Below are 16,249 nucleotides of genomic sequence, written 5' to 3'. Positions count from 1 at the left end.
TTTTCTGCAGCGGACTGATAGGGGAGGGATTTCTCACATTGAAACGGCTAGAAAGGGAGGCATATTTAGTCACATCTGGTGGCATTCTTGTCTGACTGGAGAGCGGGGTCTGTGTAAGCATCTGCCCAGATCTGAAAATGCAGGTTGCCTCTAGTCAGCCCCAACAAATGGTTGGGTCGGACACAGACGGCCAAAACACACTGTCACGGTACAGGTCGACGGCAGAACAGATCTCAGGGCTGAATTTCGAACTCTGGTCCGTGCAGGGCCAGTCCATCAAACACAGGATGGGTTTTCTCATCCTTGACCCTTGGCTAATCAGCCTGATAGAGCTGAGCTGATTTCGGTTCTTTTCCTCCACTCTCATCCTGTAAGGGCTGCTCGGTCACAGCACCTGGGGGGCAGGAGACCCTTCCCCATGGCTACGACCGAGTCAGGAGTCCCCTTCCCCCTTCCCTGGGTCCTGTTCCTTTCAGGCTCTAGTTTGTCTTCCCGACTGCGAATTGCCCCCAGCCTGCCTTCTCCAACTGGACAGAAGCTGTTTTATTACTGGTAGCACAGATATGGTACGTGACAGTATAAGGGAAAGGTATAGATACACAAAATACATTTCGAGAGATCACTCAGCCTGAAGGCATCTGAGCACCCTTATCCAGCCTCTTCCTGCTAAATTGTTCCTTCCTCAGCTGCTCAGAAATTGTCAAGGCCAATTGTTAAATTCCTCTCACCCAGCTACCAGAAAGGAGTATTTTGCTGAATTTTCAGGTCTTGATGGAATATACACTTCATTTTTCTGTTTTCCACCTCTTGCCAGATATATCGTTTTTTGAGAACTAGAGCTCATTTATCTCCAAGGGAGAAAAAAAAAAGTCATTCCATATTTACTGGTTAACAAATTACCACTTAGAGGAAAAAAAAAAAAAGAGAAACTCTCACTGTTAATAGATGGGTTCTTTGCCTTGGCCAAACCCTGGCTGATGGACAGCCACTGTTCCCTTTGAGTTGGCTGCATTTTCTCTCAATGGTTTTTGTTTCCTTGAAGCAAAGAGATGTCTTGATTCTTTCTTTCTTTGATCCTGCTTTTGAGGAATGTGCGGGTATCCTTTGGGTCTGTTTCTTTTGTGTGCTGATTCGATTAAACCCCGTACATTTGTTGAGGAGCCTATCGTATTGGGTGCTGTAGGCTCCTCTGAAATCATCCCAACCTGAAAGGTGGATGGGGTCACGTATCTGAATGACTCCCTCCTAATCCACTGGTTTTCTGCTCTGTAGATAAGGGCGGGAAACAGCATCTAGCAAGACACGCAGCCTTGTCAGAAACCGAGCCTGGGTTCAGTAGTCAGTGAGACCTGGTTGTGGGGCACCTCCCTTTCCCTTCTGAGTCATACAGTCATCGTTAGAGACCCGGATGGGGACGGCAGAGCGGTTCTTCGGTCCTTTGCTGTTCTCCATAACCAGAAGCCAAACAGCGAAGAGTCTGGTCTGACCATATAATGTTGGTACAAGTTACAGATCACTGTAAGAAGGTATTTTTGGCCTGAGGATTAAGGTGGCGTTTAGGTGTTGTTATTTGAGGCACATCATTTGGTTACAGGGATAAAAGCCTCTTGAACACCCATAAAGGTCTGGATCTGGTTGGACATTACATCTTACCCCATTTTGATTCTTTTTACTCAGGGTGCTTCCTGCTAAGAAATGATAAAAGATAAAGGTCTCGTTAATAGTATTGTACCGGTGTCAGTTTCCTGGTGTTGCTGCTGTACGGTGGTGGTGTATGGGGTCACCATCGTGGGAAGAGGATGCAGAGGACAGGGGAACTCTCTGGACTATTTCTGCAATTTTCTGTGGGTCTATAATTATTTCAAAATAGGAAGTTTAATGAGAGGGAGAATATGGAATGGCAATTGGGAGACATGAGTACTCATCTTGGTTTTACTTCCTGGGGTTGAACAAATATTTACATTTTATTTGCCTCTTCCTCCCCTTTTTGCATATAGATTTTGTGAGGAATCAGCAATAATAGGGCTCACTTTTCTGTAGAAGAGAAAAAAAGAAGTAGAAGAGGCAAGAGAACCCCTGCCAGCATCGGGCTAGAAGGGACATCGGGCTAGAAGGGACATCGGGCTAGAAGGGACATCGGGCTAGAAGGGCTATTTCTTATCTCCCATCATCCTCTTGACCTACACGAACTTACCTTCTGCTCTCCCACTCACTTTGTCCTTCCTTCTCATTCAAGGGGAGACACTTACAAATGAATTCCTCTACCTACACAAGGCATCCAGCCCTTCCTTCTGTTTCCAGAACTCAGTCCTTGTACATAATTGCCCCATGTGAGTTCCTTCTAAACCTGGGTTTTAATAACTGTCTCTATGAGACTAGGTTCCAACCGTCTATGTCTACTCAGACTTCTATGCTGAGATCCTCGCCTATATATCCAACCCCTGCCTAGGAATTTCTACCTAGATGTTTCTCAAGCATTTCAAACTTTTTTCCAGATTATCTTTTCTGCCCTTAGTGCCTTATCTCTGAAAATGTTATCTCCATCTACCATGTTGTCCACAGCAGAAAGATGAGAGCCATTCCAGATCCATGTTGGTTGATATGGTAGCTGGTAACCACATGTACTATTAAGTACTTCAAATATGGTTGGTCCAAACCAAGATATACTGTAACTGTAAAATACATACCGCACTTAGTTCAGAAAAAAGAATGCAAAATATTTCAGTAATATTTTATATTGATTTCACGTTGAAATGATAGTATTGGGGATATATCATGTCAAATAAAATAAATTATTAAAAATAAATTTTTAAATATGCTAGTGAGATAGTTAAAGTGACATATGTGGCTCACATTTGTGGTTTGCATATTTCTGTTGGAGCGCGCTGCTCTAGACTCTTCTCTGCCTTCTAGCCATTGATAGTTGGCCACAGTAATAGACAGGTTACCATATTAGTTAAGTGCACAGGCTGAATTTGAATCTTGGCTCCAACATGTTTTAACACATGTGACCTTAGACAGTCTTTTTACCTTGCACCTTGGTTTTCTCGTATATAAGATGGATAGAACAACGGGTCTTACTTCTCAGAACCTTGCAAGTGTTAAATGAGATAGCATGTAAAGCACTTACTATTGAGACAAAAACCCAAGGTGCAGGGAAGAAGCGAGGTCTCTCGCTGTCATATGAGGCCTCCATCGTTTCTGGCCAAGACCACTGTGGTGGTTTCTTTGTCTTCAGTTTCACCCCCCCCCCCAATCCTTCATACTGCTGCCAGATTAAACATTCTCCTAATGCAGATGTTATCAACAATTTCCGTGATTCTCCTTTACTCGCGGCATGAGTTCTAATGTACTTGGCATGCTGTGCAAGGTCCTCTGTGGCCTACCCCCACCCGAATCACCAACCCCAACCCACGCCAGTCCACAATGGTTATAATGAACCAAATGGGCTCCACAGTTCCTATTTACATGGATCATTCCTTCCATCAGTGACGTCCGTGCCCTCTACTTGTGTGCAACACTCAGTTTCTTTGTTATCTCACTTGGAAAGCTCCCCCAGCCCTTCCTGCACCTGTACCCATCCCAGGCTGGATTAGGAACCACTCCTCTGGGCTCCTCAACCACGTGAAGTTTAGCTCTCTTAGCACACAGCTCTCATTTTTTTGTCAACTTCTCTGTCTTTCCTTCGAGAGTGGGAGGCAGCTGAGTTCTGGGACTGCTTCTCTAATCCACTCTGGATCTCCATGTGGAGTTCAATGCCTGGCACAAAGTAGGGCCTGGAGGATGTCAGCTGAGTGAATGCATAAAGCAGAGGAGATACTCCTGAGAGAGAGCAGAGTGAAAGCCCTGTGAGGTCCAGCAGCAGAAAATGTGAGAACCAGACCGAGGAGAAGTCACCACTGCTTGGCCATGCAGACAGAGTTGGGAGAGAAAAGAATCTGGGTGAGGAGTCAGTAATGGAGGATTTGAAATGAACGAGAATAAAAAAGAAGGGCACCTGGGTGGCTTTGTGGGTTGAGCTTCTGCCTTCGGCTCAGGTCATGATCTCAGGGTCCTGGGATCGAGTCCCTCATCGGGCTCCCTGCTCAGCGGGGAGCCTGCTTCTCCCTTTCTCCCTGTGATCTCTCTCTTTCTCTCTCTCAAATGAATAAATGAAATCTTAAAAAAAAAAAAAAAGAGGGAGAATAAAAAAGAGGAGATCGTAAAGGGAACAGAAGCACGTTGGGGATTCAGTAGCTTCTCTACAGTAGTTCCAGGAAGAGGCAATGCTCTAGAAAAGCACAAATCACAATTAAAAATTTAAAAAAAGGATGAGGTATCAGCAATCGATTCAAGGATTATTTGTCATTGGGACTAGAGACACGGTAACACAAGTAAATGTCAACCTGGTGACTATGTGTTGGGACTACTAATAATTCACTGGGGCCGGTGCCCAGGAGGTTTTTGCGATTTTTTTGTTTCTTTGTTTGTTTTTTACTGTGGTGCAAATGCCAAGCATGGAAAAATTTAACAAGTCATAGATATGAGAGCACAGATAGTGAATTTGAGAATAACAATGCAAAACGCCAGAATAATCACAAGAGAAACGTCTGAATGCGTAGGAAGGCTTAGAGGGGTCCCACTTTACCACAAGTATGGATTACAAGAAAATTCACTTGCAGAAACACAAATTCCATTGCAGAAACACAAATTCCAATCTATCACACCCACTTATCAAAACCCATAGTATGCCAGAATGCTTAACAGGAAAAGCGTGCCTTTTGGCCACACCACGTGGAAAGTAGCAAATAACACATGAAAGGCAGAGCAGGTGGGAAGTGTGACAGTTTTGTGGCTCCCCGCATATATGAATGAGAGAATATTCACTTCCCCATGCAAAGCATAACCTTCACAGGAACACCTAAAGGCTTCATTCCAAGACCTCGAGTCTCATGCCACAAGCTGGCCCACTCCCCAGTTTTTATGTCAGAGACCCTGTAGGGCAAGCATTGTGTGAGATGAAAAGCAGTGGGCCGAGCAGAGAGGACAGAGTGGAAAGTTCAAATGACTCCTTGCCATTGTTTTTAACAATGCACCATCTACCCCTGTGGGATTTTTGTGGACAAGGTAAACATTTGGGATATACTTATGCTAGAAAACTTACACTAGAGAGATGCCTGGATGGCTCAGTCACTTAAGCGTCTGCTTTCAGCTCAGATCATGATCCTAGAGTCCTGGGATTGAGTTCCACATCAGGCTCCTTGCTCGACAAGAAGCCTGCTTCTCTCTTTGCCTGCTGCTCCCCCTGCTAGTGCTCTCTCTGGCAAATACATAAAATCTTTAAAAAAGAAAGAAAGAAAAAAGAAAACTTAAACTAGAAAATTTGTCTGAAATTCAAATTGAACTGGACATTCTGTACTTTATCTAGCAAGCCAACCTAGTGAGGGATACATTTTCTCACTCGTTCTTCCTGAGAGCCAGTCTCTCGGTCATTGCTAGCTGTTGAGGAACACGCATGAAGCACAGTAGCTAGCAGGCATGAAGGGCCCGATGTACACCAGGCACCATACTAAGTATTTTAGATGGATATCTCAAATATCCAGATATCTTCACAAGAACACGAAGGTGGGCACTATTATTATTATTTTTATTATTATTTTAAAGATGAGAAATATGAGACTCAGAGACATGAAGTAACTTGCTCAGGATCACCCCGAGAGCCAGTGGTACAGCCAGCATTTGAACTCTGGTAGCTAGACTCCAAAAGGTCAGGTGCTTGCCCATCTCACTGAACGTGGTGGCAACACCAAGCAAGGGGTAAATACAGTGAGTCCCCCAGGAAAATAAGAGAGCATGAGAGCATAGGGTGTGACAAAGGCAGACATTGAGTAAGGCTTAGAAGGGGCAGTTGCAGTTAGACTTGATGTCTTTGTTTATGTTAGAAAAGTGTGCCCCTAACTTTAGGCAGATGCAGCCCCACATCAGGACTCCCAAAGCTTGATAGAAGAGTACTGGTTGGATTTTAACCCCCAGTGCAGCCTCAGCCACAGGTCCTCGTGCAGTAAACAACCTGCACAACTGTACATAGTAGCCTGAGTTAGGTGGCAGAGGGAGGACAGGTGTAGAGGTGAGGGTGCAGAGGGAGTGCTTAGAGAATAATGAAAAGCCATCCTAAGGCATATGTGCATGGGTAAATGGTATTCTGAAGCGTGTTTAGAGAGATGTGTTTGGAAGAGATTGTTAAGGCCTGAAATGGCAAAAGGAGAGTCTTGAGTGCATCTGGGAGGTAGCATGACAACATGGCATTGACAAATTCTAAATGGGAAAATGACTCTCAGAAAGTGTGCGCCAGAAAACTTCAACGTACAGGAGTCCTTTCTCCAACAAGCAAGTGTGATGGGAGGGGGTGGAGAATGGGGGCACGGGAGAGACGGTGACAGCAGCCTATTTAAACGACGTAAAAGGAAACTCAACGGGCTGGAAAAATGGACAAGGAGTGGGGAACAGAAGACAAAAAAGAGGGCAAGTGAGTGAAAAGATGGATTTCTTCCATGTTGGATTTCCCCAGGCATGATCCTGAAAGAGTTGCTGACCCTGTTGTGGTTTATGTTATTTTCCTATAAGGTTATTAAACTGCCATTTAAGGAAAGGGCACAGGCACAGCCCAGGTTGATCTCAGCAAGGCATTTGGTTGCATTTTTCATGAGACCCTAGAGAAGAAAATGCAGAAAAACACGGCAGAATGAGAACCACTTCATCTGGTGGGTTTGGAGCCGATGCTGAGAGAGCATTGATGAATACATTCGTGGCGACCTGGAGGGAGGCATTCAGTAAGAAACTGAGTTCAGAGATATAACCAGTTTGCTTATGATCACACAGCTGGTGAGTGAGGGAGCCAGGACTCAAGCCCAGCTCTGCCTGACTCCAAAGCCCACGTCTCAGTTATGAAATAAAGACCAAAATGGCATTAAGCTTGCTTGTGAGAAAAGAGTCAGGAGAGACACCAGAGGGGGGAATACAAATCCGTGCCCAGACGAATCATAACGGATGGAGGAACTGGCCAGCGAGGACCAAAACAAGATCAAAATAAAAAAGATTAAGTTTGAACCTCACATCCTGGCTCCCAGAAGCCTCTTGCAGATACGAAGTAGAGGGGCCTGGCGTGACCCCTCCTCGCGCTGGGAACATTTGTGCTTTCATACCAGTGCCTGCTGTCAGACCCTGAACGGCCAACAGAGTAACAGTGGTGAAAGCTCCGTTGTGCAGAGAAAGTGATTAAACAGTGCTCTTGGACTGAGCCCAGCTAAGACCGTTTCTCGAATGCTGAGCTGACTTCTAGGTAACACATTTTAAGAAGAACATGGACAAACTGTGACATCACCTGAAGGAAATGACCCGGAGAGCAAGAAGTCTGAGCCTCATCCCATGGAGGGTGGTGGAGGAGCCAGGAATATAGTCAAGGCTTAGAAACAAGAATTTGCAACTTGCAAGTGTCATCTTCATGCATTCAATTTCTTTTCCTCCTCAGGGCAGAATTCGGACTGAAATTTACAGTGAGACATTTGGTTCCATAGAACCAACTCACCAAACTGCTTAGCTGCTTCCGGTTCCATCTTCCCTATGACCATTCTCCATCATCTCAATAAATTAAGAAAAGACAGGGCCGACTTTCTGGGTCACCTCCAACTTAGAGAGCCTAAGGTTTAGGGGATTAAGACTGGCAGTTGAAAAGGAGGAGACTACCTTAAGCAAAGCAAATACAGGTGTTCCTCAGTTCAAGCGAACTCAAATCATGACCTAAATTTCCAAAAAAAGATAAGAATATTATAACTGTTCATCTGACGGAAGTAATGGGCGACAGCAGCTTTCTAGTACCTTTATGGGGTGACTTGATACATAAAAATGTAATTACCTCCAGCAATCGGAGGGATAGATTTATTGAATGAAACCGGTTAAACTGTGGATGGGTCAACGTCCACTTTGGCAAGCTTTGAGACCAGTGAACTGAAAAATGACTCGCATTCCAGTATTAAGTGGAGGCCTGGAAATATAAGTAAAAGTGACAAGAAGATTGAAACAGTTGTGGTCACGGAGTCATCTACTCTCTGGTTTTGTGCTCTGCCCGAGTAAGAATGAAGGTGACACAGGGTGCAGATGTCGAGAGAAGGAAGAGAGGGTGCTGAGCAGCCTTTTTGCTTTGGGGGAGATGTTACAGCCCTGGTGACAACAGGGCAAGAAGACAGAGGCTTTCATATATATATGATAAATGAGCCAAGCGTTCAGAGCCGGAATCAATAAACACAAACATGAAATTGAACAGACGGGAAGAGAAGGAAAAGAGAACATGAAGGCACCATAAAATCCTGGTGATATATTTGAAGAAAAAATCATGATGTGAATAGAAATTAGAAAGTGTAGCGGGGAGCAAAAAAAAAACCTGGGGATTTGCAAAAATGTCTGTCTGTCTGTCTCCTTCCTGCTTCCACTCACATCCACTGCTGCCTCCTCCAGCCCTTCTCGTCGGGCTCATTGAATAATTTCTGATTGGGCATGTGTCTGTCTTTAATGCTTCATTCTCTTTAATGCTTCATTCTCGTTTGGATTTCGCCAGCAGGATTCATAGTGTTTCTGTCGACAATTGTCATTGCTTTAGGGAACAATCAGGAGAGCACAAAAAAATGGCAAGAGATACCTCAGTCTGGCAGCGGAGTGGGACTGGGTGGGCTCTTCCTGTTTCAGTTCTGTCGCTGTTTTTTTGGGTTGATGTTTTCATGGTATTATTTCAGTAAGAGAAGTGTAGAAGGTGTAAAAACAAAAAGACTTGAGGTACACTTGCTCTAACCAGATTCGCGGTAAGTCACTGGCATTTAGAGGAGAAAGAAAAAGAGCTCCGAACAAAAGCAGACTCGATTGTGAGGGATGTGGATGCTGCGAGAGGTTAGAAACCCACGACCTCGGAAGACAGAAAGAGAGAGCGAGACAGGAGCCAAGGGAAAGGCAAGGAGAAGAAAAGCCGCGTGTAGGTTTATTAACTGAGATTGCTTCCATTTCGGCAAATGGGCTTAAAGCTCGTGATTGCTTCATCTGAGGTCAGCCGGGTTTATTGCAGACTTTGCCTTCTTAGACCAAGGAATAATGGGCTTGGATTTTGTGGATATGTGAGAATTGTGCCCAACAATTTCTTGGCTGAAGGATGGCTGCCCAGGAAGGTATAGGGGACCCTGAGCTCATTAGTCATTATCCTGAACTAGTGCAGGAGTTTTATTTTTGCTCGTATTGGCACAGGCAGCGCGGTGAAGGGAAGAGCGCACAGCCTCAGGGGCGAGCAGACTCGGACGGTAATCGCGCCCCTCCGTTTTCCAGCTATAAAATGGGCGTGGCGGTCATGGTCGTACTGGTAATGATGATCCTAATCATAATCGTGTCGCCAAGTGCCTGCGAAGCTCTTGGCCCATGATAGATCACATCAGTACATGGAACTTAGGCTCAGCTGGCTCTTTTCTCTAGACTTGGGTGAGGCAGACAGACGGCAAAGCTTGGAAGCCAGATCAGTTTTGTTTCTCAGCCTTCCGTCTCCCCGCTGCCCTTTGGTTCAGGCTGTCTTTTGTCTCTACTGACAGGATTGTCTTGATGACAATTCTTTGCGTCCTACCTTCTGAAATTGCTGCAGCCAGGACTCCGTAGGGAGTAGAGAGAGAAGCTAGCGTTCCCCCGGGAAGGGGGTATATGCTTGGCGGATTTTTGAAAAACGGGATTTTGAAACTGTTTTCTCTACAAGAAAGGAGAGTAGATACAGGAGAAATGACTGGAGAGACACCGAACTGTCGAACACCAAGATGAGCGGCGTGTTCCACACCCTGTCCCCGGCCACACTGGGAATGAGCATTATTATCTGAATTCTTGATGCAAAACCTGAGGCACAGGGGAGGTAAGGTTCCCAGCTAGCAAGGAAGCAGCAGAACTGAGATCTGAAACCAGGTCTGTCTGACAGCCAGGTCTGTGCCCCGCCACTGTGCCTGGGAACCTCACGTTACAGAGAATGGCAAGTTAGGGAAAAAAAGAATAGAAGTTGCTTGAGTTGGAGAGAACATAGGCATTACACTGAAAGAAAAGGATATTCTTCTTATAAAAAGTTTGAGGACAAGTGAAATTTTATATGATGTGCTTTGAACTTGGGGTGGGGGGGGCGGAAAGAGAGGCACCTGGTTGGCTTAGTCAGTAGAGCAGGCACCTCTTGATCTGGGGGTTGTAAGTTTGAGCATCACGCTGGGTGTAGAGATCGCTTAAAAAAAAAATCTTAAAAGTTTCACTTGATATGTCAGACTGGTGTTGATTACAGAAGATTGAGATGATAAGTAACCAGAAGAAGGAAGAGCAAATGACCCTCTGTCTTGGGCATCACTCAATTTAGAAGGCAGGGGAGGAGAGGGGACCTATGCAGGACAGTCCCCCAATTTGTCTCCAGCCTCTTCTATACCCTTCTCCTTGCCCTCCCTCCCCACCCCCAAAACAAAAAACCTTAAGCAGGAAAAAAGGAGCTAATTAAAAAAGAAGGAAACCTCCTTGAGACCGGTGAGATCTCCCTGATCCACAGTGACAAGCAGGGACGTACAGAACAGCAATTTGATTAAATAAGGATAAAAGAGATTTATAGTTGTGTTAAGTTTGTCTGTATGTCTTTGGAATATATTTATTTGGCTTTCAAACCTAAAACAAGTGCCTTGTAGCTGAGGAGATGATTCCCACTTAGAAAATAGGGAGACATCTACAAGGCAAGACCAAAGGGTAGACCGAGACCCTAAGCGGTTGGTAGAGGGTCAGCAGGAGGTGCACTGGTAGGGACAGCATCCCAAGGTCATGGTGTATATAGGCAGCCTCAGCGACGCGGTTACGGGCTGAACCTGAGACCCCTCCTGCCCATGTCTCAGCTCTCGCTCCGGGACCCACTGCCCATTCGCTCCCTGTCATCAGAGAGAGCTCCGTGTGCTTTCTGCAGAAGTGAAGCAGCCGGAGGATGACTGCTGTGGGAGAAAGACTCCCGCAGGGCAGACGGGGCCCTCTCTGAAGGCTTCTTCCTAAGCCACTTCCTCATGTCCCCAAGACTGGCGTCAGCAGATCAGCTGCTAGGGAATTGCTTTTCTCAGACAGGCTGTGGAGGGCCCCTCTAGTTCCCCGTGTTCGCCCCTGCCAGTTGTGCTGGGGGAATTTATGCCTGCCCGGGGCTTTGGAGGGGGAAACAATGAGTCACCTCGGGACAAGAGAAAATAAGAATGTCTCATGCGTGCAAAATCATTTAAAATGGACGCTTTTAGAGGGTTCTAAAATCTCAGCCAGCTAGCCAGAAATGGTTTGGTGAAGTATAGTCCACTTGTCTTTGCTTGCTTTGGTTGCAATAAAGTCAGAAATGTTTATATCCCATGGAGAGAACACCTGTGGAAACAGGCCAGGTCCTCCTAAGAGGGCTATTTTTATTCCCCTGAGATCCTGAACCTAAAAAGAACTGATTCCCCATGTCTGACTGGGGAGGTCTAGTAAGTGAAGGAGCTGCTGGTCGTAAATTTTTGAGAGCAGAGGCCCCCGATGGCCATTCTCAAGTCCATGGCTATCTGCAAGACTGGTACCGCCATGATTCAACCCCCACTTCACCCTCTACATGTGGCCACAGATCCGAGTCTCCAGAGAAACCAGAAGGAGGATCTTAACTAGAATAGGATTTGAGGGTTTCTATTTTAAAGGGATAAAGTTATTTTAAAAAGTTATATTTTAAAGGGATGAGTTAGAAGTAATTCAAGAGTAGGCACAGTTAAGAAACGTGTATACCGTGTTAGACATTCAGCAAGAAGGTTAACATTTCCAACATGACCAGCTGATGAAGAGGTATTCTGTAAGCAGGGATTCTGCTGGTGTAGACTAGAGCAAAAGTGTTGCCCTTCGAAAGCCCAGAATGGAAAAAGACCAGCCCTTGATTTCTTGACCATGCTCAGGCTTTTTCTTCCCTTCTTCTTTTACTTTCTTTTCCAGAATAGATTGATTTGGGGCCCCGGGAGAATATTTAATCAATAGCCAACAGGTGATTTATAGGTAGTTGTCCATCCTAGCTTACAAATTTTCAAGGAGGGCCATCTATGTCCTTTCTCGGTGTCCTGTTCCCATGTCCAACGTCCAGGAAAAGGTGCTAAACTAAAGCAAAGAGTCTCCAGCCACAGCTATAGCGTTCAGATAAGAAGAAAAGCACACAGTAGGAATTTCAACATAAATCATTAACCTAGAATCAAAAGCAGGAGTGAGGGACTCATCACTCTGAAATGCCTGGGACAACGTATGTTTCCAGGATCATCGGGGAATTAGAGCAGCAGAGTATGAGCAGGAGCCAATGGCTTCCAGTTCTTTCCCAGTGAAGTCATTCTGTATTGTGTCGGCTTTAGACTCCTTGAAATGTTAAAATATACATGCCCTGAAACACACAAGAGACAAGGAGAACAATGGCCAAACAATGTGTAGATAAAGGTTGTGGGGACGCATGATGCACACACACACACACACAAAAAAAAAAAAAAAAAAAAATTTACAGGATGCACCCGACGGTTTGGGGTACACCATTGCCCTCTGTTGGATTAAATAAATCAGACCTTTCATGTGGGTGTGTGTTTTATTATCTCTGGCTGAGTTTGCGGAGACGGCAGGGCACCTTTGACTGGGAAATTAATTCATCCTTGTAAATGGGTCCTCTGCCTTCCCTGCGGAAATCAATCACAGTTGTAACTCTGATGGCAGGTCGCTTATCAGGTTTTCATTCACTCAGCATTTACTAAGTGCCTACTAAGTAAGCACTGGCTCGATATTGTAGGGAATCTAATCAGTAACACCAACCCCTGTGACCGTTTAGGGAATGTCTACTGTGTGCCCATGTCTCTACACACTGGGACGCACAGCACCCCCGTGAAATAGATGTGGTCACTCCGGTCTAATGGACAGAGAAACAGGACACTTGGAAAGGGAATGGCCCATCTTGGATTTAAATCCAGGCCTATCTACTCCTAAGCCCATACTCAGTCCATGAAGCTACAGCTCTTGCCCTCAGGAAGTTTCCAGGCTACTAGGGAAGAAAGATACAGATATAAGGGTCTCTACCAGGGGTCCACAAACTACAGCCAGAAGGCCCCCAGTTCCACCCATCACATGTTTTTGCTTCGTGGCATGTAAAAATTATGTGAAATTCAGATTTTAGTGTCCATAAATAAAGTTTTATTGGAAGCCTGCTATACCCATTCAGTACTCTTCTCAGGCTGCCTTCCTGGCTACAGCGGCCCAGTTGAGTGGCTGTGGCAGAGATACAGACCGCAAAGCCCAAAATGTTTACTCTCTGCTCCTTACAGAAAAGGTCTGACGGCTCCTGTTCTGTACTCCAAGGTGGACCCCTATCTATCAATAGGAGAGGTGTTTAAAAAACGTTCTGGGAGTTAAGAGAGGAAACTAACATGTATTTAACTCACATTGAGAGGCACTAGAAGGATTTACAGGTGTGCTCTGTTTTAAGACGCATAGATGCATGATAACGCAGATTTTAAAACAGATAAATTAAAAGGCAGTTATTTGCATAACAAATTTTCCTTTTCATTTTGTAAAAGGGATGCACCATGGGGTTCCTTTATAGAATGAGCCTCTATAATGTGTGCTAATATGATGCCACTTACAAGTACTCTATTCCTAATAACTTTTCAAGAACATATCCATTGTGTACAGTGAGGCTTCCCTATAATCTTTTTTTTGTTGTTCCTGGCAGGGAAGGTTTCCTACTTCAGGAAAGTAATGGAACTGACCTTGTCAGTTCAGGGCAGGGAGTAAGCGTTCAGCCATCTCATTGACTCCAGGAGGGGCTTTGCCTGACGAATAGGAAGGCTGTGGGTTCCGAATGTCCACATTATGTGAACTTAAAGTGCCCAGAGAATTTTATATTTTTAGCCAAGCTCCTCTCTGTAGCTGCGCTCAGAGGCCTTTCATGTAAACTCCTCACTGTTCTATCACAGCATTCCAGACACAAGATAAATTAATAAAACTTAATTTGTTGTTACCATCCTGATAAAATGCTGAAGCAGGTATTTATAAAGAGCAGTGTTTTTCTCAAAAAAAAAAAAATAGCTTAACTGAATTACAGTGTAAACAGGTGCAAGTCACATAATATCTAAATTCGGGTTCTCCCAGGCCAAATAGGAGGTGGTGGTGCTGCGGATTGTACTTGGGACCCAGCTCCTTCCCTCTTTGTGTCCTGAGCCTGAATCTTCAACAGCTTCGTGGTGTTACGCAATTGCTCTTTTTCAGAGATGCGTAAAACAGAAGCCTTGACTATTCATAGCCGACTTAGGAGGAGCCGAAATCTTTCAAGAAGTTTCTCGCCTGGTATGATTTTGAGGGTAACTACGTGTTTCTGAGCACATCCAATTAATCTGGATTTCTCATGGCGGCTCTTTTAAAAGAGCTGTCTCGTGGCTTTTGTGTTCATCCTTGGTGGTGACTGTATTTTAGAAGTAGAATAACATTCATGGTATATAAGCCTGAATATTTTTCAGGGTTTTGTTTTGTTTTGTTTTGGGTGGGTTTTTTTTTTGTTTGTTTGTTTGTTTGTTGATAGTAAAAGAAGCTTAAATGGAAATGCAGGGGCAGAGAAAACCGTGCCTGGGGAAGTCCTGTGCGGTGTCGCCAAATGGCGCAGCAGATCTGTCACGGGGCTGCTAATGGATGTGGCACGCAGTTCGTGAAGGGGCAAAGTGAGAGAGACGCAGGGGATGGTGAGAAGCAGAGCCAATGTTAAGGGCAGGAGCCCTGCATGGTTCTGAGGTAGGATTCCTGGACAAACCGCATAGGCAACAGGGTCGGAGTGGGCAGGGGAGGCGGCTTGCCTGCCCCTGGACACGGTCACTTGTCATTCACGTTCTGTAGCCGGCAGCATTTCAGAAGCAGATCCCTGGATGGAAACACACATTTAATCCGTCCGTGAGGTTCTTTAAAGAGATGTCTCTGGTCATCTCCTCCTGAGGTCAGGAGCGCTGTAACTGCACACAGCAGCTAGAAAGCTCCATTGCATTCTTGAACTCGAGCTGGCTCCCTTTCTCCCCTGCCGCTGCCCTTGTCTCTTCTGTCTTGGAATTGTTGGTACCATGTTTTTTAATATAATATATATATATTAATATATATATATACTAGAAGGTACAGACTATAAAACGAATGGATAAATACTGAACAAAATACGTTAGTTCAGTTTTCTTTTTCCCTGGTGGTAGTTTAAAAGTTTTCAAAATTAGAACTAATGGATATAGAAAAATGGGATGTAAATTTCCATGAATTTTTATGATCAAACAGAAGACAGACCCCTGGGGCTTGCCACTGCTATTAGGGAAGCAGAGAATGGTAAATTCAAGGGGAGAAATTTGCAAAGCCTTGGTTTTGGAACGAAAATAGAACTGACTCCACTCCCCCCTGAACATCTCCCTCCTACCAAACAGCATCTGAGCAGATTTCATTTCACAAATGGAAATGGGAAATGGGAGGCACACACATTTTTTCAAAGTGATTTCATGAAGAGTGGGCCTGTTTAATTGGGTTTTTGGAGCCAGGATTAATATTATAAACTAGGGAGTTCTGTGATGTGCCCATGAAGTTGGCTTTGCCATACTACCTGCATCCTGGGAGAAGGCAGAGGAAAGAGGCACTTCTCAGAAGCCATGCTGCTTCTGCCTTGGCCTCCTCACCGAGGTAACACCCGACCAGCCTGTACCAAGCACCCAGGCTGCATCCAAGCCACACGTAACATACAAAAGATCTTCCCAAGCTCAAGGTCACATCTAGAGCATGCCTGGGATATTTTTTCAACCCTAATTTATGTGATTTTCTAATACGTTTAGCATTTGCCCTCCCTTGTCTCCATCCTGCTTATTAAGGTAAATTTGCATAGAAATGGGATCTTGGATTTCAGGACCATTCACCTGACACTTGCTCTCCTGAGGTGACCAATATCTGCTGTGGATACCATGACGGTGACCCGCAGACATCACATCTTCCCACAAACCCAAGGCAAGGGCCTTAATTAGGGGAGGCTTTTCATGTTAAAGCCACAAGGTGAAGCAAATCAGCAAAAGCATTTAGCACTCACCAAGGAGGGCAGAATACTCCTTCTTGTCGAGTGGGCCATCCAAGGTCACTGTTTTAATTTGCCTTAGATGGACAGATCCTGAAGAAAGGGTACAAAAAGTATATATGTATTTTTGTTTGGAAA

At 45.0% G+C, this 16,249-nt stretch overlaps 1 protein-coding gene across 3 annotated transcripts in view; it reads left to right on the top strand.

Annotated features, from left to right (window-relative positions):
• GRAP2 (GRB2 related adaptor protein 2) overlaps nt 1-16,249 on the top strand; it is a 60,677-nt gene that overhangs the window by 24,340 nt on the left and 20,088 nt on the right. The window contains exons 1-2 of one of the 3 annotated variants that reach the window (XM_032346211.1): nt 4,243-4,246; nt 13,356-13,360. The exons of the other annotated variants lie outside the window; for them this stretch is intronic. The gene's annotated coding sequence lies outside the window, so the exon portion shown is untranslated. Of the gene's footprint in view, nt 1-4,242; nt 4,247-13,355; nt 13,361-16,249 lie in introns of those variants that run through there. 3 annotated transcript variants of the gene reach the window in all.

Source organism: Mustela erminea, chromosome 6, assembly GCF_009829155.1.
Source record: "Mustela erminea isolate mMusErm1 chromosome 6, mMusErm1.Pri, whole genome shotgun sequence".
NCBI classification, from domain to species: Eukaryota; Metazoa; Chordata; class Mammalia; order Carnivora; family Mustelidae; genus Mustela; species Mustela erminea.
Note: the sequence above shows the minus strand (reverse complement) of the source record. Positions and strands in the feature narration are given on the sequence as shown.